The sequence below is a fragment of the Triticum aestivum genome, chromosome 5A (assembly GCF_018294505.1).
Source record: "Triticum aestivum cultivar Chinese Spring chromosome 5A, IWGSC CS RefSeq v2.1, whole genome shotgun sequence".
Taxonomy (NCBI): domain Eukaryota; kingdom Viridiplantae; phylum Streptophyta; class Magnoliopsida; order Poales; family Poaceae; genus Triticum; species Triticum aestivum.
Genome location: NC_057806.1, coordinates 540108327 through 540130676, shown reverse-complemented (window position 1 = coordinate 540130676; position 22350 = coordinate 540108327). Strand labels below are relative to the sequence as shown.

Here is a 22350-nt window from a genome sequence, read left to right as displayed (position 1 = left end):
CCGTCGCGGAAGGGACAACCTCTCCATCTTGCTAGCACGCCCGCCGCGACCCTCCCTGCGAGCACACGTCGCCTACTCAGCGTCAGCACACGCGACCACGCCTAGCCGACCAACCTCATCGTGTGGCACAACCCAGTCGTCCCCCACGCACACCAAACCAGCCCCCCGAACGAGGCCGCCCGGTGAGCCTAGGCTGGGACCCTCGGTGAGCAACTCCACCACCTGCACCACCGAGGGGCAAGCCCTAGACCAACGCGAGGGCGCGAGAGCTAGATCCCGCCGCCGTCGGCCGCCAACGGGCTTTGCTCGCTGACGTGAGCCAACGACAACAAGGGGGAATGAGGGAGAGGGGGCGGCGGTGGCGGTGGTTAGGGTTTCCACCCGAGCTGCCCCTAGCGAGCGGCGTGGAGGAGAGGAAAGGGGGCAGTTGTAAAATCACCACGAGATTATTATTCTTATTTCTCTACCATGATATGTTCGTCGTTAAGGCTTTTTTACTGTTTCCAATATGAAGAATGCTATTCACATCTACAAACATGCACAAACCTATTTAAAATAAAGCATGCACAAACATATTTAATCCGTACCAAAATAAGTGTCTCAACTTTATATTCCGATATGAAAAAAAAAGTTGTAATTTTGCAAAACAGCCCACCCGCACTCCACCTGCTCTGCGCTCCCTCTCTCTGCTCCGCCGCCTCCCTCCCCTCCACCTTTCATCGGCTGCGAGTCCGGACGCACCGGATCCGGTGTCCGCGAGGCCGGACGCGAGGAGGCAGCGCAGAGGACAGGCCACCAGGACGTCCTCAGGCAGGAGGACATGCCTGCCGCCGGTTGCCACGGAATCCTGCTCGGCCAAGTTCCCCGAGCGCCCGGTCCAGATCCCCGGCGACCGCGATCGTGCCTCTTTCCGCTGGACAAGGCGACAACGACGGCGCCGGGGAGGAAGAACTGCACGTCTACCAGGGGATGTTGCCCAATCTGCTGCTGCTGCGAGGTCCATCTTGCCAAAATTTCAGTCTTTTCACCGAAAAATGGTCGGACAGAGCATGCATGTTTGGATGAACTGATGGATTCAAATCGGGCACTGCCACTGCATACGTGCAATACTTACAACTACGCCATGGAGTAGTGTTCATTTTGAAACTGACAGCCAACTACTCCAGTTGAATCTTCTTCATGCAGTAGATGGTGCAGCATAACATGGTGCAGTGGATGATGAATTTATTTTGTTCAGTTTGAAACTGACAGCCAGTTGATGATTTAGTTCCATCTAGTCTTGTATTCATACAGAGCACTGTTTCATCAGTTTCATCAAGTATTCACATACAGAGCACTGTTTTAGCAGTTTCATCAAGTATTCATACAGTTCACTGTTCCTCCAGTTTCTTCAAGTCTTGTATTCCTACAGAGCACTGTTTGTTTAAATTCTGCGGTATCTTGTGCAGGAGGCTGAGGAGGAAGAATGCGCTGCACTTGACGATCCGGAGCGGAGGAGGATCCGGAGGCCAAAGATGAAGCTGCACTTGAAGATGCATCCATCAATGGCACGAAGGCGCATAGGCACATGAGGAAAAGGAGCTGGCCTGAGGAGTAGCTAGCCCGAGGCGCGGAGGCCGGAGGAGGAGCTGGTGTGGAGGTTGCTGCTCGGAGAAGACGCTCCTCGTCCCGCCAACAGTTGACGTGCCTGGGGATCCGGGCGAGATGCAGATAAGCATGGTGCTGGGCGAGCTAGTGATCTGGGGAGATGTGAGCTGCGCGAAGGGCTAAATTGTAAATTAACATTGTATTAAGCGCTGCGACACTTTTTCAGGATCGGAGGGAGTATTTTTTTTATGGGAGTCACATAGCACTTGAGGTGCATTTCAAAACTTTCTTTTTTTGAGAATAGAATGAGGGATTGCTGACCACCCTCGCCGGGTGGTTATTCAAAACTAATTTTAGGTAGTTACATATATAGGGGTTACTTGTAGGCGCCAAAATTAGCCAATATGTATATATATAGGATCTAGATCCATTTGTCCTCCGCCACATGGCGCTTGTTCCGTCGATGGCGTTTACTCTATGTGTATATAAGAATTATCAGGTGCCATCATTCTCGATCTCAAAGTAACGAGTAGGAGAGTGCTCACAAAAATTGACATCTATTGTGAGAATGGAGTCGCCAAAAAAGTTGCGCCCGCTCATCATCATGGCGATGCTACTGCTGCTCGTGATGGCTGCGGGTAAATTCTATTAATCTGCTCTACCTGAAATTACTTCCATCAAAATAGTCAAATTGTTGTTGTTTGCATTTTTAGATTTTTTGAGCGCATGCCTTATTTCCATTTTTTTTAATGTTGATGTATGAGTTTCCAAATTCAGAAGGCCATAAACATTGTCCGGAGGACTTGTGTGAAGGACCAAGTGGCAAGTTCAAAGGTGCATGTTCGCAGGACGACGAATGCCAAGAAACATGTGGGGAAGAGGGTTTTCACACTGGCTTTTGTAAAGTTGGGCCTTTTAATGGTGCATGTAAATGTTGTAAGCCATGTGTTTTTTAAATTATTTCCCAATGCTTCATGAAATAATTGCTTCACGTAAAGAATTTACCTATTGAATTTAATAAATTCGAGTCTTCTTTCTTCACTACAACACGCTTGCTTCATGTAAGACTTTACCTATTGAATTTAATAAACTGGAGTCTTGTTTCTTCACTACAACACGTCCGGTTTGCTACTGCTTTGGCCCGTGGTAGAAGTCATATTTCATAGCGACGGTCTTGAGGACCGTTGCCAATCTCCCGTCGTAGATTGGAAGTGCGATGTTTTTACAAGACCGACATGGATCCATGACGAGTTTCGACTGCCTGCCTGGACCCGAGGCCTACCCGGCCCGATTAGCCATGAAGAAAAAAACATCACTACTAGCTGCCACCGTGTCGGCACAGTGTTGACACGTGTGTTAGGCCAATCATTGCCCTTTCAGGATTGTCGGGTGACGTCAACTTTGCCGCTTAGCGTGACACCATGTGAAACGTCGGATGATGGGCTGCTTCCACGAGGCACCTCGAGAAGTTGACACATGTACCAATAGTAGCTCGACATGTGTGTTGTCAGCTACTTGACATCTGGACCATCAGCACCACAAATAGGCCAACCATAAGACGAGATATGGGCCAATCATAGGATGGCACGTGGACCAATCATAAGATGACACGTGGATGTCGTTGGCTTGACATGTGGCTGCATAAGGTATGTACATGTGCGCTGTCGCTGGCTTGACGTGTGGCCGTGTACGGTGTCGACATGTGCGCCATTGATGCACTACACAAAAAACACTTCCATGATGATACATGTTTGTCATAGTAGGTCACGATTTCTGTTATGCATGTACATCCATGATGATTTTATGACAGAATCAAGATAGTTATACTTGTGTTGTCGTAGAAGTGTTCCATGAGAATACTCAAATTATCATCATGGAAGTGTCCACTTCCATGACGATAAATGGGAGTCATGGAAGTGTTTTCGTCAAGGTTAACAGACACGTGGCATCCATCGTAACGGGTCGTCGTTAAGCTGTCGGGTCCAGTTTTGGATCCGATCACCCGTTAACAGCCATGACCAATGACAATTTTCCACATGTAAAATTCTCATTGGCCCAAGGAACCACGTGCCAGCTCCGTGTTGGGATAGATGTCAACCGTGCAATGGACATGAGGCACTTATGATACGTCGACACGTGGCATGACCCAACAGTGGCCCATTCAGGTTAAAAAGGCCGGCCCGTTTGACATGGTCAAAAGTTAACGAGCCGGCCCATGGAAAGCCTGTTAACGGCCTATTCGCATATAGCTCAAACGACCCGTTAACTCATGACCCGTTATGGCCTTTTCGAATTGGGCCCAATAGCGTCATGAGGGCCGTCCAATATAATTTCAGCCCGTTGTCACCTTCAGCCCATGCATGGCCCATGACATGTTTCAGCCCATATTAGGCCTTTTGTATCTCTGGGCCCTTTAACGGCCCGTGGTGACTCTAGCCTATAATAAACAGTAAATTTCTTTATACCCATTAATGGCCCATGATTCAGTTGGGCCATTTCTAGCCCGTGTTATCTTTCAGCCTTCTAAGGCCTATATATTCTTGGGCTCATTTCCGGCCCTTGATTACTTATGGTCCATTACTGGCATGTTCCGCTAATGGGCCAAATTCAACCCGTGGTTACAGTCGCCCCGTCTGTGGCCCATTAATCCTTGGGCCTTATTCATCTCATCATGTATTATGGCCCATTAACGACCTGTTATGCCCGTCGATAGAATTAAGCATGTGTTGTCTTACGGCTTGTTAACGGCCCACTATGGCCTGAGCCCATAAATAGACGGTTCTGAATTTTGGCCTGTTTACGGCCTAAATTGCGTTTTGACTTTGGTCCACGATTAGTACGACCCATGTGAAAGGATCGAGAAGATGGGTCTAGACGGGGAGGGGGAGGGGGGGGGGAATTAGACCCTTAACAAGTAAAAGTGGCAGTTTTTAATTTCTTCAAGTAAGGTTGAGTTTAGCACATGTGAAAGGGCATCCAATATATCTCAAGCAAGCATGACAAGAGTATAGGCAGCGGAAAGAGTAACACATGCAATTTGCAAGAATGTAATTAAAGGGGTGGGACGGGAGTGTGCAAACGCAATGGAGACGCGGAGAATTTTTGGCGTGGTTCTGATAGGTGGTGCTATCGTACGTCCACGTTGATGGAGACTTCAACCCACAAAGGGTAACAATTGCGTGAGTCCGTGGAGGGCTCCACCCATGAAGGGTCCACGAAGAAGCAACCTTGTCTATCTCACCATGGCCATTGCCCATGAAGGACTTGCCTCACTCGGGTAGATCTTCACGAACTAGGCGATCTCCTTGCCCTTACAAACTTCTTGGTTCAACTCCACATCACGACGGAGGTTCCCAAACGACACCTAACCAATCTAGGAGACACCACTCTCCAAAAGGTAATAAATGGTGTGTTGATGTTAAACTCCTTGCTCTTGTGCTTCAAATGATAGTCTCCCCAGCACTCAACTCTCTCTCTCTCAGATTTGGCTATGGTGGAAGAAGGATTTGAGTGGAAAGCAACTTGGGGAAGGCTAGAAATCAAGGTTCAAATGGTTGGAATGGAATCTCTTGATCTCAACACATGAGTAGGTGGTTCTCTCTCAGAAAATGGATGGTGAAAGTGTAGGCACGTTCTGATGGCTCTCCTCTATGAGAAGAAGGGGGTGGAGAGATTTATAGCCTCCACACAAAATCTAATCGTTACACACTTTGTTGCATATCGGTGGCACCGATTAGTAAACTCGGTAGCACCGATCTGTACAAAAATATGAATGTTCGGATTCTCGGTGGGACCGACTGGAACAACTCGGTGGGACCGATGTACTAGGGCTTAGGGAAAACTTCATCTCAGTGGCACCGATTGCACCATCTCTGTGGGACCGAATTGAGTGCAACGGCAATAGAGAATCTGTGAAGCCAACTCGGTGGGACTGATTGCATAAACCCAGTGGGACCGAAGTGAATGCAACAAGTCATAGATTGCCGGCAAGGCCATCTTGGTGAGACAGAGATCTATATTAGTGTGACCGAACTGTTAGGGTTTCTGGTAGTGACTATGTCAAGATGAACTCGGTGGCTCCGGATAGAAAGTATCGGTAGGGCCGAGTTGGACTTTAGGGTTTTGACATATTTGGATGGAGAAAGTGGCTGAGGGTTTTGGAGCAATATCACTAAGCATTTGAGCAACTAGACCATTAAGCAACACCTCATCCCCTTTTAATAGTATTGTCTTTCCTATGCGCTCATTGTGATGTTGGATCACCAAAATAGAAATGAAGAGTTTTGAGATTTTGCCAATCCTTATCCTTAGCATTTGGAAGGGGTTCCACATCCTCTTGTCCTTGGCACTCCACTATTGAACTTATCTGAAATATTCTCTATAAAACTATTAGTCCAACAAATGATATGTTGACATTAATTACTAAAATCACCCAGGTAGCACTTGTGCTTTCAATCTCTCCCTTTTTGGGAATTGATGACAACATACATCAAAGCTTCAAGTAAATGATATGAGGAGCAGTAAGTAAAGCTTTGGAAGACCATGTAACATGCATAAGCTCCCCCTACATATGTGCAATCATGTAATGATAGAATTGAAACAACATGTGAATGCACATCAAGACAGAGCAAGTAATGAGTTACATGTATCTTGGCTATATGCATCAGAGCAGAAAGTGAAGTGAGGTGTACCTTCATGTTTATGACTCTCTCTTGCAAATAGTATGTTCAAAAGCAGTAGATCATCATGCACATGAGTGTGATGCACAAACTTACCTTGTGGTTCTTGATCTGACTCTTGAAGAAGTAGACTTGAGAAAACATGGTTAAATAACAAAAGAGAACTTCAAGCAAGAAAGATTTCAAGGTCCACAAGAGTTCCAAGACTGGGATGATATCTAATATATGAGTACCACAGAGTGAGTACTTCGTTTGAATGTAGACATGTCCCCAAAGGTTTAAAGATTTACAATAAATTCCAAGGATTTTTCTTCCCAAAACATAAGTTTTCCTCTCCCCCTGAATTTAACATTTGATAATGGGAGTAGGTAGGGTAAGATAAAATCAGAGCAAAAGGATATTATAGTAAAGTATGCTCAGAGCAAATTAAGGATTAAAATATGACGGGCATATCTTTCCCCTCTTAAAGATATGTGAATTCTCCCCTCTTATGAAAATGCATCTCTCTTAGAAGAGCTTTGATGTTCTCTCTCTTGTTATATACATAAGCTTTGATGTGCTCTCCCCCCTTTGATGTCAATTTCCAATAAGGGTAGTGTTCATGGATATGAGTTAAGTGAGTGTGGTTCTTGAGAGTCACAACTAAGAAGAATGTAGCTTAAGATGTAGGTAGAGGGAAAGAAACATTGAGTGGATCTGATAAGAGATAGATACTTTAAGATGGTAAAAGACTTTCTCAGCAGTGAAATCGGTGGCACTGGTCCAGTTTAATCAGTGACTCCGAGATAACAAAGTCACTGAAGGTGCATACCGGTGAGACCGAGGTAGTCTATTTCAGTACAATCGATGAACTGTTGCTCAAGTAGACCTTGTGCTTTGGTCTGGCCAATAGGCTTGAATCGGTGGAACCGAGTTCAATGCAGAGGAAAGATTTTGTCAACTTAGCTCACTTACAGGAGAACTTTCACAAAGATTTTCAAGGAATTTGATAGGATTTGCAATGAATTTACAAAATGCAAAACAGAAAGAGAAATGAAATAAGAAGAATCTAGATGAAGTTTCTTTTGTTTTATAAGGGAAACACAATAGTAAGAAGAAATGCAAAAGAAATGTATCTACCAGAAAAGAACACTAGAGAACTTCATCTAGGGGTGGTCGGCGACATAGTCACCTATGTTAGGGTATATTGACTTAGGAGTCAAGTGAGATCACTTGATCATAGGTCATACTCATCGTTAAGATCAAAATGGGGTTACCATTTTTCATTTAAGCATCTTGATGTATTCTCATCTTGTTGAGTTACTTTGGCTCATGTCTTGGAGCAAAGCTTCTGTATGATGGAATGACTTACCTTGGGTTGTGGTGTTGAACTTGATCATGTAGCTGAACTTGTGGTAGATGCTCAATGTTGATGTAGTCCATCAAGAGTTAGAGTCATCCTTTGGATTTTGAAGCTCATATTCCTACATGGGTCAGTCTTGCAAGGAATAGCACTTGTGTATCCAAATTGACAAGAGCGAAATTTATTATATTGAAATTGTCAAAGGATATGTTGAATGAGTTCATGCTTCTTTGATTTCAACAAGCAAAGTATATATACTTGGTGATGTAGAGATTGCTCAAGATGTGAGTGATTTTCAATCTCATGGATTGAGGCTCATCCAAGCACCTACAAGGGTTAGAGAACATGCAAGGGCGCAAATGTATCCAAGATAAATGATCATCATCATAATAGAAATATCAAGGATTAGTCATATGGGCTTATGCCTTGCATGTACCCAAGGAGTCTCTACTCCAAATTTGAGGCATCCATGATTTTCAACTCGCTCCTCAAACAACAAAATATCTTTTCATCAAGCGGTTTAGTGAAGATATCCACCAATTGCTTATCAGAACAAACGTGTTTAAGATTAATATATCCTTTAGCAACATGATCATGAATAAAATGATGAAGAACTTCAATGTGCTTAGTTCGAGAATGTTGCACGGGATTGTGTGCAATATTAATATCACTCTCACTGTCACAAAGCAATGGAACATGTATCACATGTATCCCAAAAACTTTAAGAGTTTGGGTCATTGCTACCTCTTGAGCACTACGTTGGATTTCCTTGACGAGGAAAGGATGATGCAGCAAAGTAGCGTAAGTATTTCCCTCAGTTTTTGAGAACCAAGGTATCAATCCAGTAGGAGGCTACGCGCGAGTCCCTCGTACCTGCACAAAACAAATGACTCCTCGCAGCCAACACGAAAAGGGGGTGTCAATCCCTTCACAGACACTCACGAGAGTGAGATCTGATAGATATGATAAGATAATATTTTTGGTAATTTTGTGATAAAGATGCAAAGTAAAATAAAAGCAAAGTAAATAAATAGATATTGAAAGATTAATATGATGAAGATAGACCTGGGGGCCATAGGTTTCACTAGCGGCTTCTCTCAAGAGCATACGTATTTTACGGTGGGTGAACGAATTACTGTTGAGCAATTGACAGAATTGAGCATAGTTATGAGAGTATCTAGGTATGATCATGTATATAGGCATCACGTCCGAGACAAGTAGACCGACTCCTGCCTGCATCTACTACTATTACTCCACTCATTGACCGCTATCTAGCATGCATCTAGAGTATTAAGTTTATGGAAATAGAGTAACGCCTTAAGCAAGATGACATGATGTAGAGGGATAAATTCATGCAATATGATAAAAAACCCATCTTGTTATCCTTGATGGCAACAATACAATACGTGCCTTGCTGCCCCTACTATCACTGGGAAAGGACACCGCAAGATTGAGCCCAAAGCTAAGAAAGATCAATCTAGTAGGCCAAACCAAACTGATAATTCGAAGAGACTTGCAAAGATAACCAATCATACATAAAAGAATTCAAAGAAGATTCAAATATTGTTCATAGATAATCTTCATCATAAACCCACACTTCATTGGTCTCAACAAACACACCACAAAAAGAAGATTACATCGAATAGATCTCCACAAGAGACGGGGAGAACTTTCTATTGAGATACAAAAAGAGAGAAGAAGCCATCTAGCTAATAACTATGGACCCGAAGGTCTGAAGAAAACTACTCACACTTCATCGGAGAGGCTATGGTGTTGATGTAGAAGCCCTCCGTGATGGATGCCCCCTCCGGCGGAGCTCCGGAACAGGCCCCAAGATGGGATCTCATGGATACAGAAAGTTGCGGCGGTGGAATTAGGTTTTTGGCTCCGTATCTGATCATTTGGGGGTACGTAGGTATATATAGGAGGAAGGAGTACGTCGGTGGAGCAACAGGGGACCCAAGAGGGTGGAGGGTGCGCTTGGGGGGGGGGGGTAGGCGCGCCCCCTACCTCGTGGCCTCCTCCTTTGTTTCTTGATGTAGGGTCCAAGTCTCCTGGATCACGTTTGTTGAGAAAATCACGTTCCCGAAGGTTTCATTCCATTTGGACTCCGTTTGTTATTCCTTTTCTTCGAAACCCTAAAGTAAGCAAAAAAACAACAATTCTGGGCTGGGCCTCCGGTTAATAGGTTAGTCCCAAAAATAATATAAAAGTGGATAATAAATCCCAATAATGTCCAAAACAGTAGATAATATAGCATGGAGCAATCAAAAATTATAGATACGTTGGAGATGTATCAAGCATCCCCAAGCTTTATTCCTGCTCGTCCTCGAGTAGGTAAATGATAAAAAAGATAATTTTTGATGTGGAGTGCTACTTGGCATATTTTCAATTTAATTCTTATTATTTGTGGTATGAATATTCAGATCTGAAAGATTCAAGATAAAAGTTCATATTGACATAAAAATAATAATACTTCAAGCATACTAACAAAGCAATCATGTCTTCTCAAAATAACATGGCCAAAGAAAGTTATCCCTACAAAATCATATAGTCTGGCTATGCTCTATCTTCATCACACAAAGTATTTAAATCATGCACAACCCCGATGAAAAGCCAATCAATTGTTTCATACATTTGACATTCTCAAACTTTTTCAATCTTCATGCAATACATGAGCGTGAGCCATGGATATAGCACTATAGGTGGAATAGAATGGTGGTTGTGGAGAAGACAAAAGGGAGAAGATAGTCTCACATCAACTAGGCGTATCAACGGGCTATGGAGATTCCCATCAATAGATATCAATGTGAGTGAGTAGGGATTGCCATGCAACAGATGCACTAGAGCTATAAGTGTATGAAAGCTCAACAAAAGAAACTAGTGGGTGTGCATCCAACTCGCTTGCTCACGAAGACCTAGGGAATTTTGAGGAAGCCCATCATTAGAATATACAATCCAAGTTCTATAATGTAAAATTCCCACTAGTATATGAAAGTGACAACATAGGAGACTCTCTATTATGAAGACCATGGTGCTACTTTGAAGCACAAGTGTGGTAAAAGGATAGTAGCATTGCCCCTTCTCCCTTTTTCTCTCATTTTTTTATTTGGGCTTCTTTGGCCTCTTTTATTTATTTATTTTCGTCTGGAGTCTCATCCTGACTTATGGGGGAATCATAGTCTCCATCATCCTTTCCTCACTGGGACAATGCTCTAATAATGATGATCATCACACTTTTATTTACTTACAACTCAAGAATTACAACTCAATACTTAGAACACGATATGACTCTATATGAATGCCTCCGGCGGTGTACCAGGATGTGCAATGACTCATGAGTGACATGTATGAAAGAATTATGAACGGTGGCTTTGCCACAAATACGATGTCGACTACATGATCATGCTAAGCAATATGACAATGATGGAGTGTGTCATAATAAATGGAACGGTGGAAAGTTGCATGGCAATATATCTCGGAATGGCTATGGAAATGCCATAATAGGTCGGTATGGTGGCTGTTTTGAGGAAGGTATATGGTGGGTGTATGATACCAACGAAAGGTGCGCGGTATTAGAGAGGCTAGCAATGGTGGAAGGAAGAAAGGTGCATATAATCCATGGACTCAACATTAGTCATAAAGAACTCATATACTTATTGCAAAAATCTACAAGTCATCAAAGCAAAGTATTACACGCATGCTCCTAGGGGGGTAGATTGGTAGGAAAAGACCATTGCTCGTCCTCGACCGCCACTCATAAGGAAGACAATCAAAAAATAAATCATGCTCCGACTTCATCACATAACGGTTCACCATACGTGCATGCTACGGGAATCACAAACTTTAACACAAGTATTTCTCAAATTCACAACTACTCACCTAGCAAAACTTTAATATCATTGAGGGAGTCCTGGATTAGGGGGTATCCGGACAGCCAGACTATATCCTTTGGCTGGACTGTTGGACTATGAAGATACAAGATTGAAGACTTCGCCCCATGTCCGGATGGGATTCTCCTTGGCGTGGAAGGCAAGCTAGGCAATACATACATATATATATATATATATATATATATATATATATATATATATATATATATATATCTCCTCCTTTGTAACCGACCATGTGTAACCCTAGCCCCCTCCGGTGTCTATATAAACCGGAGGGTTTAGTCCGTAGGACAAGATACAATCATACCATAGGCTTGCTTCTAGGGTTAGCCTCTACGATCTCGTGGTGGATCAACTCTTGTAATACTCATACCATCAAGAACAATCAAGCAGGAATGTAACACCCACGATGCGGCTATATCTCCTACGTGTCGGAGCACGACTTAGAGGCATAACCGCATTGTAGGCATGTCGCAAGAGGGGTAATCTTTACACATCCCATGTACTGAATAAGATAGAGATACAGAGTTGGCTTACAATCGCCACTTCACACAATACATAAATATATCATTACATCATCCAGATACAATCAAGGTCCGACTATGGAACCAAAATAAAGACAACCCCAAATGCATAATATCCCCGGTCGCCCCGACTGGGCTCCACTACTGATCAACTAGAAACGAAACAACACAACGAACAAGATCTTCCTCGAGCTCCTCCTTGAGCTGGGTTGCGTCACCTGCACGGTATCATCGGCACCTGCAACTGGTTTTGGAAGTAATCTGTGAGTCACGGGGACTCAGCAATCTCACACCCTCGCGTCAAGACTATTTAAGCTTATGGGTAGGAAAAGGTATGAGGTGGAGCTACAGCAAGCACTAGCATATATGGTGGCTAACATACGCAAAAGAGAGCGAGAAGAGAAGGCAAGGCACGGTCGAGAACTAATAATGATCAAGAAGTGATCCTGATACTACGTACACGCAAGCATAACTCCAACACCGTGTTCACTTCCCGGACTCCGCCGAAAAGAGACCATCACGGCTACACACGCAGTTGATGTATTTTAATTAAGTCAAGTGTCAAGTTCTCTACAACCGGACATTAACAAATTCCATCTACCCATAATCGCGGGCACGGCTTTCGAAAGTTCAAATCCCTGCAGGGGCGTCCCAACTTAGTCTATCACAAGCTCTCACGGTCAACGAAGGATATTCCTTCTCCCAGGCAGACCCGATCAGACTCGGAATCCCGGTTACAAATTTCGACAAAGGTAAAACAAGACCAGCAAATCCGCCCGATGTGCCGACAAATCCCGATAGGATTCGCACGTATCTCGTTCTTAGGGCACACCGGATGAGCGCTCCGTACAGCTAAAACCAAACCTCGAGTTTCCCCGAGGGGGCGCTACAAAGGACTCTAGTTTGGACCAACACTCAGAGGAGCACTGGCCCGGGGGGGGGGGGCGGTTATATAATGATAAATGTTTATTATTCATGCTAGAATTGTATTAACCGGAAACTTACAACATGTGTGAATACATAGACAAACAGAGTGTCACTAGTATTGCCTCTACTTGACTAGATTGTTGAATCAATGATGGTTATGTTTCCTAACCATAGACATGAGTTTTCATTTTATTAATGGGATCACATCATTAGAGAATGATGTGATTGACTTGACCCATCCGTTAGCTTAGCACAATGATCGTTTAGTTTCTTCCTATTGCTTTCTCCATAACTATACATGTTCCTATGACTATGAGATCATGCAACTCCCGAATACCCGAGGAACACTTTGTGTGCTACCAAACGTCACAACGTAACTGGGTGATTATAAAGGTGCTCTACAGGTGTCTCTGATGGTGTTTGTTGAGTTGGCATGGATCAAGATTGGGATTTGTCACTTTGATTGTCGGAGAGGTATCTCTGGGCCCTCTTGGTAATTTAGATCACAATAAGCCTTGCAAGCAATGTAGCTAATGAGTTAGGTACGGGATGTATCATTATGGAACGAGTAAAGAGACTTGCCGGTAACGAGATTCAACTAGGTATTGAGATACCGACGATCGAATCTCGGGCAAGTAACGTACCGATGACAAAGGGAACAACGTATACCGTTATGCGGTTTGACTGATAAAGATCTTCGTAGAATATGTAGGAACAAATATGAGCATCCAGGTTCCACTATTGGTTATTGACCAGAGAGACATGTCTCGGTCATGTCTACATAGTTCTTGAACCCGTAGGGTCCGCACGCTTAACGTTCGGTGACGATCGGTATTACGAGTTTATGTGTTTTGATGTACCAAAGGTAGTTCGGAGTCCCGGATTTGATCAGGGACATAACTAGGAGTCTCGAAATGGTCGAGACGTAAAGATCGATATATTGGAAGCCTATGTTTGGACATCGGAATGGTTCCGGGTGAAAATGGGAGTATATCGGAGCACCGGGAGGTTACCGAAACCCCTCGGGAAGTATATGGGCCTTATTGGGACTTAGTGGGAGAGAGGGGAAAGGAGCAAAGGAGGGGGCGCGCCCCCCCCAAGCCCAATCCGAATTGGGAAGGGGGTCGCCCCCCTTTCCTTCCTCCTCCCTCCTCCTTCCTTCTCTCCTAAATCCAACAAGGCAAGGGGGAAATCCTACTCCCGGTGGGAGTAGGACTCCCCTTGGGGCGCACCTAGGAGGTCGGTCCCCTCCCCCTCCTCCACTCCTTTATATACGGGGGAGGGGGGCACCCCATAGACACACAAGTTGATCATTGATCTTTAGCCGTGTGCGGTGCCCCCCTCCACCATAATCCACCTCGGTCATATCATAGCGGTGCTTAGGCGAAGCCCTATTCCGGTAGCATCATCATCACCGTCATCACGCTGTCGTGCTGACGAAGCTATTCCTCGACACTCTGCTGGATCATGAGTTCGTGGGACGTCACCGAGCCGAACGTGTGCAGATCGTGAAGGTGTCGTACCTTCGGTGCTAGGATCAGTCGACCATGAAGACGTACGACTAAATAAACCGCATTGTCATAGCACTTCCTCTTACGGTCTACGAGGGTACATAGACGATACTCTCCCCTCTCGTTGCTATGCATCACCATGATCTTGCGTGTGCGTAGGAAATGTTTTGAAATTACTACGTTCCCCAATAGTGGTATCAGAGCCCGGTTTATGCGTAGATGTTATATGCACGAGTAGAACACAATGGAGTTGTGGGCGTGGGTATATACATATTGCTTGCCGTCACTAGTTGATTCTTGATTCAGCGGCATTGTTGGATGAAGCGGCCTAGACCGACATTACGCGTACGTTTACGCGAGACTGGTTTTACCGACGTGCTTCGCACACAGGTGGCTGGTGGGTGTCGGTTTCTTCAACTTTAGTTGAATCGGATTCAATTAACATGGTTCTTTCTGAAGATCAAAAAGCAATCACTATACCGCGTTGTGGTTTTTGATGCGTAGGTAAGAACAGTTCTTGCTCAGCCCGTAGCAGCCACGTAAAACATGCAACAACAAAGTAGAGGACATCTAACTTGTTTTTGCAGGGCATGCTGTGATGTGATATGGTCAATACATGATGCTAAATTTTATTGTATGAGATGATCACGTTTTGTAACGGAGTTATCGGCAACTGGCATAAGCCTGATGGTTGTCTCTTCATTGCATAAGATGCAAGCACCATACAATTGCTTTACTTTATCGCTATGCGATAGCAATAGTTGCAAAAGCAATAGTTGGCGAGACGACCATGTGAAGACACGTTGATAGAGATCAAGATGATGGAGATCATGGTGTCATGCCGGTGACGATGGAGATCATGACGGTACTTTGGAGATGGAGAACAAAGGCACAAGATGATGATGGCCATATCATGTCACATATTTTGATTAAATGTGATGTTTATCTTTTATGCTTCTTATTTTGCTTAGTACGACGGTAGCATTATAAGATGATCTCTCACTAAATTTCAAGGTATAAGTGTTCTCCCTGAGTATGCACCGTTGCGACAGTTCCTCGTGCGGAGACACCACGTGATGATCGGGTGTGATAAGCTCTACGTTCACATACAACGGGTGCAAGCCAGTTTTGCACACGCAGAATACTCGGGTTAAACTTGACGAGCCTAGCATATGCAGATATGGCCTCGGAACACTGGAGACCGAAAGGTCGAGCATGAATCATATAGTAGATATGATCAACATAGTGATGTTCACCATTGAAAACTACTCCATCTCACATGATGATCGGACATGGTTTAGTTGATTTGGATCACGTGATCATTTAGATGACTAGAGGGATGTCTATCTAAGTGGGAGTTCTTAAGTAGTATGATTAATTGAACTTTAATTTATCATGAACTTAGTCCTGATAGTATTTGCATATCTATGTTGTAGATCAATTGCTTGTGTATAGCTTCCCCGTTTTATTTATGATATGTTCCTAGAGAAAAACTATGTTGAAAGATGATAGTAGCAATGATGCAGACTAAGTCCGTGATCTGAGGATTATCCTCATTGCTGCATAGAAGAATTATGTCATTGATGCACCGCTAGGTGACAGACCTATTGCAGGAGCACATGCAGACGTTATGAATGTTTCACAAGCTCGGTATGATGACTACTTGATAGTTTAGTGCACCATGCTTTACGGCTTAGAACTGGGACTTCAAAAACGTTTTGAACGCCATGGAGCATATAAGATGTTCCATGAGTTGAAATTGGTATTTCATAACCATGCCCGTGTCAAGAGGTATGAGACCTCTGACAGTACTTTGCCTACAAGATGGAGGAGAATAGCTCAACCAATGAGCATGTGCTCAGATTGTCTGGGTACTACAATTGCTTGAATCAAGTGGGAGTTAATCTTCGAGATGACATAGTAATTGACAAATTTGTCTAGTCATTATCACCAAGTTACTAGAACTTCGTGATGAACTATAATATGCAAGGGATAACGAAAACAATTCCCAAGCTCTTCGCGATGCTAAAGTCGGCGAAGGTAGAAATCAAGAAAAGCATCAAGTGTTGATGGTTAACAAGACCACTAGTTTCAAGAAAAGGGCAAAGGGATAGAAAGGGAACTTCAAGAAGAATGACAAACAAGTTGTCACTCCCGTGAAGAAGCCCAAAGCTAGACCCAAGCCTGAAACTGAGTGCTTCTACTGCAAAGGAAATGGTCACTGGAAGTGGAACTGCCCTAGGTACTTGGCGGATAAGAAGGATGGCATAGTGAACAAAGGTATATTGGATATACATGGTATTGATGTGTACTTTACTAGTGTTTATAGCAACCCCTGGGTATTTGATACTGGTTCATTTGCTAAGAGTAGTAACTCGAAATGGGAGTTGCAAAATAAACAGAGACTAGTTAAGGGTGAGGTGATCATGTGTGTTGGAAGTGATTCCAAGGTTGATAAGATCACCGTCGCACACTCCCTTTACCTTCGGGATTAGTGTTGAACCTAAAATAAATGTTATTTGGTGTTTGCATTGAGCATGAATATGATTGGATCATGTTTGTTGCAATACGGTTATTCATTTATGTCAAAGAATAATTGTTGTTCTATTTACATGAATAAAACCTTCTATGGTCATACACTCAATATAAATGGTTTATTAAATCTCGATCATAGTGATACACATATTCATAATATTAAAGAAAAAAAGCAAAGTTAATAATGATAGTGCAACTTATTTGTGGCATTGCCGTTTAGGTCATATGGTGTAAAGCGCAGGAAGAAACTCCATGCTGCTCGGCTTTTGGAATCACTTGATGCTTGCAAACCATGCCTCATGGGCAAAATGACTAAGACTCTGTTCTCTGGAACAATGGAGCGAGCAACTAACTTATTGGAAATAATACATACTGATGTATGTGGTCTGATGAGTGTTGAGGCTCGTGGCGGGTATCGTTATTTTCTGACCTTCACAGATGATTTTGCAGATATGGGTATATCTACTTGATAAAACATAAGTCTGAAACATTTGAAAAGTTCAAAGAATTTCAGAGTGAAGTGGAAAATCATCATGACAAGAAAATAAAGTTTCTACGATATTATCATGGAGACGAATATTTGAGTTATGAGTTTGGTCTTCAATTAAAACAATGTGGAACAGTTTCACAAATTCGTACCACCTGGAACACCACAGCATAATGGTGTGTCCGAACATCATAATCGTAATTTATTGGTTATAGTGCAATCTATGATGTCTCTTACTAGGAAAAGGCTAATTAGTGGCGCACCTGTTTTGGCCATTAATGGCGCACTACAGGTGCGCCACTATTAACACGCCACTAGCAACAAGTACTAATGGCGCACCCCTGGTGCGCCACTAGTATCCCAGATAATAGTAGCGCACCTGGCAGTGCGCCATTAGTATGTCCCCTAGTGCGCCATTACTATGCCTCCCAAGGGGCCATATTTACCTTGTGCTCTGGGTTACTAATGGCGCACTACTAGATAATGCGCCACTAGTATGTTTATTGCAGTGCGCCACTAAAGTGTAGTATGGTGCGCCACTAGTATGAATATTAGGATTTTTTTCTTTTTTCTTTTCTGATATTTGCACATGTTACAAAATATATTATTGCACAGAATATAGACAGCAAAACATATAAACATCAGATTTATCGAATACAAATAGAAGATTAGTCTCCGAATACAATTCATCATATTAGTCTCCGAATTCAAAAGACCAAACAAAGTTAGAACATTACAAGTCTCGAGACTGCAATTAGCGACTTTGTCTTCATATTACAAGTCGATATCGATCATCTAAACTACCATCACATATAAGAGAGTTGCGGTCATCATGATGAGCATCATCGCGATGAAACTAGTCTTCATCCGGTTCCTCCTCCGCTCCCTCCTCTCTCCCACTAGATAGCCCGTGTATCTAGCTTCCGCCTCCTCCCTAGTGGTGTACCCTTTGTAACTGTTACCGCTGAAATGGTGAACCAGTCTCCGACACTCCTCCCAGTCATCGTAGACTCCGGGAACCTGACCCTTGTACACGACATACGACGGCATCTCTGTGCACTAGACAAACAAAACGTTAGTAGCAATTCACAGAAAATACATAAGAAATATATAAGTATGCAACAAAAGGATCTGAAGATAAAAGAAACACATTAATAACACGATTCATGGTCCTACTAATAAATAGCATCGATTACATATAAGTTGAACGACTGTCCAAACCAAAGAGACATACAAGTTCATTAAAGTTTAATTACAACATGAGCTAATCGATATTTTAGAACTACATAGCATCCCTACTTTCCACTTGACTCAGGGACCGGAGCATGGATGAAGCCGCCGTCTTTCGTGATGGTCATGAAATTGCGATCGTTATCAGCCTGCATTTGTAGCGTTGTTTCTATTTCACTGTTGGACGGTTGATATCTGAGGTAGAACTGCCCCGAGGTACGAAGGACATCTTGATGGATGATTTCCGCAAACTCTAACTGGATGCGAAAGAATTCGTATCTGAGGTCCACGTCCTGGATTGCCGACAAGCGTGCGGCCCAATCTTTGAGACTATTTGGTACCAGAAGTTGATTATGGTCTCGTACGATCGCTCGCATGTGATGGAGGGCGTAGTAGGCATCCTTCTGACCGCCAGGCGGTTGCTTGATGCAGGGGAACATCGTTACGTGGGTGAACACGTGCTTGCCGTACCTAAGAATTGGCCTCCTGAAGGTGCTTCCCGATTTGGCGTAGCCAGGGAGAACATCATCAAGAACTTTCTTGATATTTGTGTAGTCTTTATTCGACTGACGGTCCGAGTCAAAATACATGGCCATGGAATAGTTCGGTCTTAAGAGGATGAGTGTGCAATGTGTGTCACTGCACAAAACATGGAATGTTAGAAAAAAAGAACGATTGAAAACTAAGAAATCATATATTACGGGGCGGTGAGGGGATGCCTTACTCGGGAAAGTAAGGCACGAGGAAGTTATCCTTATCTGGGTTCGCCAGAATGACGCCTTCGAGGTATGAACTCGCGACTTGCCGGTCCCCAGCGCTGCCCAAGATCTTGGCACGCATGTAGAATGGGTCGACTATCACGATGTCCGGGGTCTTGTCTCTAATGATCTGCATATTCATACTCAGCGAAAATAGCCGAACGAAGGTGTAGTGCAGCGGATGAAGGTTAAACATAGCGAAGATGTCATCAAACTGCAGGACAATCATACCCTCGATGGCACTATCGACAAAGCCCTTGCCCTCTGGCACCTTGGCCACGAAAACCAGGTATGCCACATCATTCTCAGAGAGACGCCGCTTCTCTAAAGAAAGAACACTGTCATGCAGACTCCGCATAGCACCGGTTGCAGCATTGAGCAGATTAGTCGAGATATCCTTAGATGAAGGTGGCCCGTCCTGAGCACGGATCATACTCGGTGCTGGCTGGCTCGCACCTTTCTATTCTTTCTTTTCCGTCCCTTCTTCTTCTACTATAATGGGATATAGTTCTGCTCAGAGACCACCTTCTTGAGTGTGTTGGCACTGATAATATTTCGCACCTCGGCTATCTGAGGCTCGGTGAAGGCGACAGCTGGAGGCGTCTCCTGAGAACTGAATGCCAGACGACGCCTGTTGCAATTGGGTTTCTCCGTGGTACCAGCTAGATCGCGATCGTCTTTTGTAGGGTTGGGTTCTTGAGAAGGAGGCCCCAAGAATTCATCACTGTACCCATGTTCATTGAAGTACTTATCGACCCTGGTAAATGTACTGTCGTCGTCGTCCGGATCCTGTGCCATATGCATGTCCGGATCGGCCATATGTTCGTCGTCGTCATCCGGTAGCGTTGCAGCGGTCTTGCCATGGCTTGGCGCCAGCACGACTGGTGGTGTTGTCTGTGGGGTGGTGTCCCCCGCCCCTAAACGAATCAGGGTCTTCGGCCAAAACATGGACCAGCCTATGCAGGCGCTGAGGGTCATCACATCATCTTCGTCGGCCCTAGGGGGTCGATACGGAGGTAACAAGTTGTCACAGCCCCGCAGCACCCGAACCAGTTGAACCCTATACACGTTGGGTGGCATCGGATTACCGCGGAACAGGCGGTTGCCCGGTTGAATGATTTTGGCCTTGGTGACATCGATCAACTCGCCGTTCATGAAGTGCAAGAGAGTGCATGGAACGTCGGCGGCGCCCTGCGAAAACATGTAGGGCGTCAGGGATGCCCAGTCAAAGGCAAGGAGATGAAGTCATCGCCCGAGAGGCTTAGTTACCGTGATGGTGTCGATCTCGGCTAATGTCGGGGCACCGCCAACGGCGGGCGTGCAAGTGACGGAGGGGCTGCTTGCTGCCGAGGTGCCGGCCGACGTATTCTTCCCACACCCGGGTGCATTAAGCTCCAATGCCGGCACCGACGCCGGAGACACCAATGCCGCCTCCGCCGGAGACACCAATGGCGCCACCGGCGCGTTGTGCGAGTTGCTGCCCGTGAAGCTGGGAATCGGGTGCGGCCCCTGTTGGCCGCCCGTAATCCACGCCTGCAGCCCCTCAAGCAAGGTAGGCATAATGGCGGTGATCGTCGCTCCCAGTTGGTCTCGCACTTGCTCTTCGACTATCTCCAGAATACGCGCCACTTGTGCCTTGAGTTCTTGAACCTCGCGCTCCTGGATTTCCGAGCTGGTTGATGACCCACAAGTGTAGGGGATCTATCGTAGTCCTTTCGATAAGTAAGAGTGTCGAACCCAACAAGGACCAGAAGGAAATGATAAGTGGTTTCCAGCAAGGTATTCTCTGCAAGTACTGAAATAAGTAGTAAAAATAGTTTTGTGATAGGATAATTTCTAACGAGCAACAAGTAACAAAAGTAAATAAGGTGCAGCAAGGTGGCCCAATCCTTTTTGTAGAAAAGGACAAGCCTGGACAAACTCTTATATGATGTAAAGTGCTCCCGAGGACACATGGGAACATTGTCAAGCTAGTTTTCATCACGTTCATATGATTCGCGTTCGGTACTTTGATAATTTGGTATGTGGGTGGACTGCTTGGGTGCTGCCCTTACTTGGACAAACATCCCACTTATGATTAACCTCTATTGCAAGCATCCGCAACTACAACAAAAGTATTAAGGTAAACCTAACCATAGCATGAAACATATGGATCCAAATCAGCCCCTTACGAAGCAACACATAAACTAGGGTTTAAGCTTCTATCACTCTACCAACCCATCATCTACTTATTACTTACCAATGCCTTCCTCTAGGCCCAAACAATGGTGAAGTGTCATGTAGTCGACATTCAAATAACACCACTAGAGGAGACACAACATACATCTCATCAAAATATCGAACGAATACCAAATTCACATGACTACTAATAGCAAGACTTCTCCCATGTCCTCAGGAACAAACGTAACTACTCACAAAGCATAAACATGTTCATAATCAGAGGGGTATTAATATGCATATAGGATCTGAACATATGATCTTCCAACAATTAAACCAACTAGCATCAACTACAAGGAGTAATTAACACTACTAGCAACCTACTAGCACCAATCCCGGACTTGAAGACAAGAATTGGATACAAGAGATGAACTAGGGTTTTGAGAGGAGATGGTGCTGATGAAGATGTTGATGGAGATTGCCCTCTCCCGATGAGAGGAGCGTCGGTGATGATGATGGCGATGATTTCCCCCTCCTAGAGGGAAGTTTCCCCGGCAGAACAGCTCTGCCGGAGCCCTAGATTGGATCCGCCAAGGTTCCGCCTCGTGGCGGCAGAGTTTCACCCGAGGAGATGGCTTATTATTTTTTCCCATCAAAAGACTTCATATAGCAGAAGATGGCCACCGGAGGGCCACAGGGGGCCCACGAGGTAGGGGGGCG

At 44.5% G+C, this 22350-nt stretch overlaps 1 long non-coding RNA gene across 1 annotated transcript; it reads left to right on the top strand.

Moving 5' to 3' along the window:
• Positions 1-2042: 2042 nt before the first annotated feature.
• LOC123107561 (uncharacterized) lies at positions 2043-2696 on the top strand. The gene is made up of 2 exons (XR_006451696.1): positions 2043-2225; positions 2365-2696. It is a non-coding gene; the product is annotated as an uncharacterized lncRNA (long non-coding RNA).
• Positions 2697-22350: the final 19654 nt, after the last annotated feature.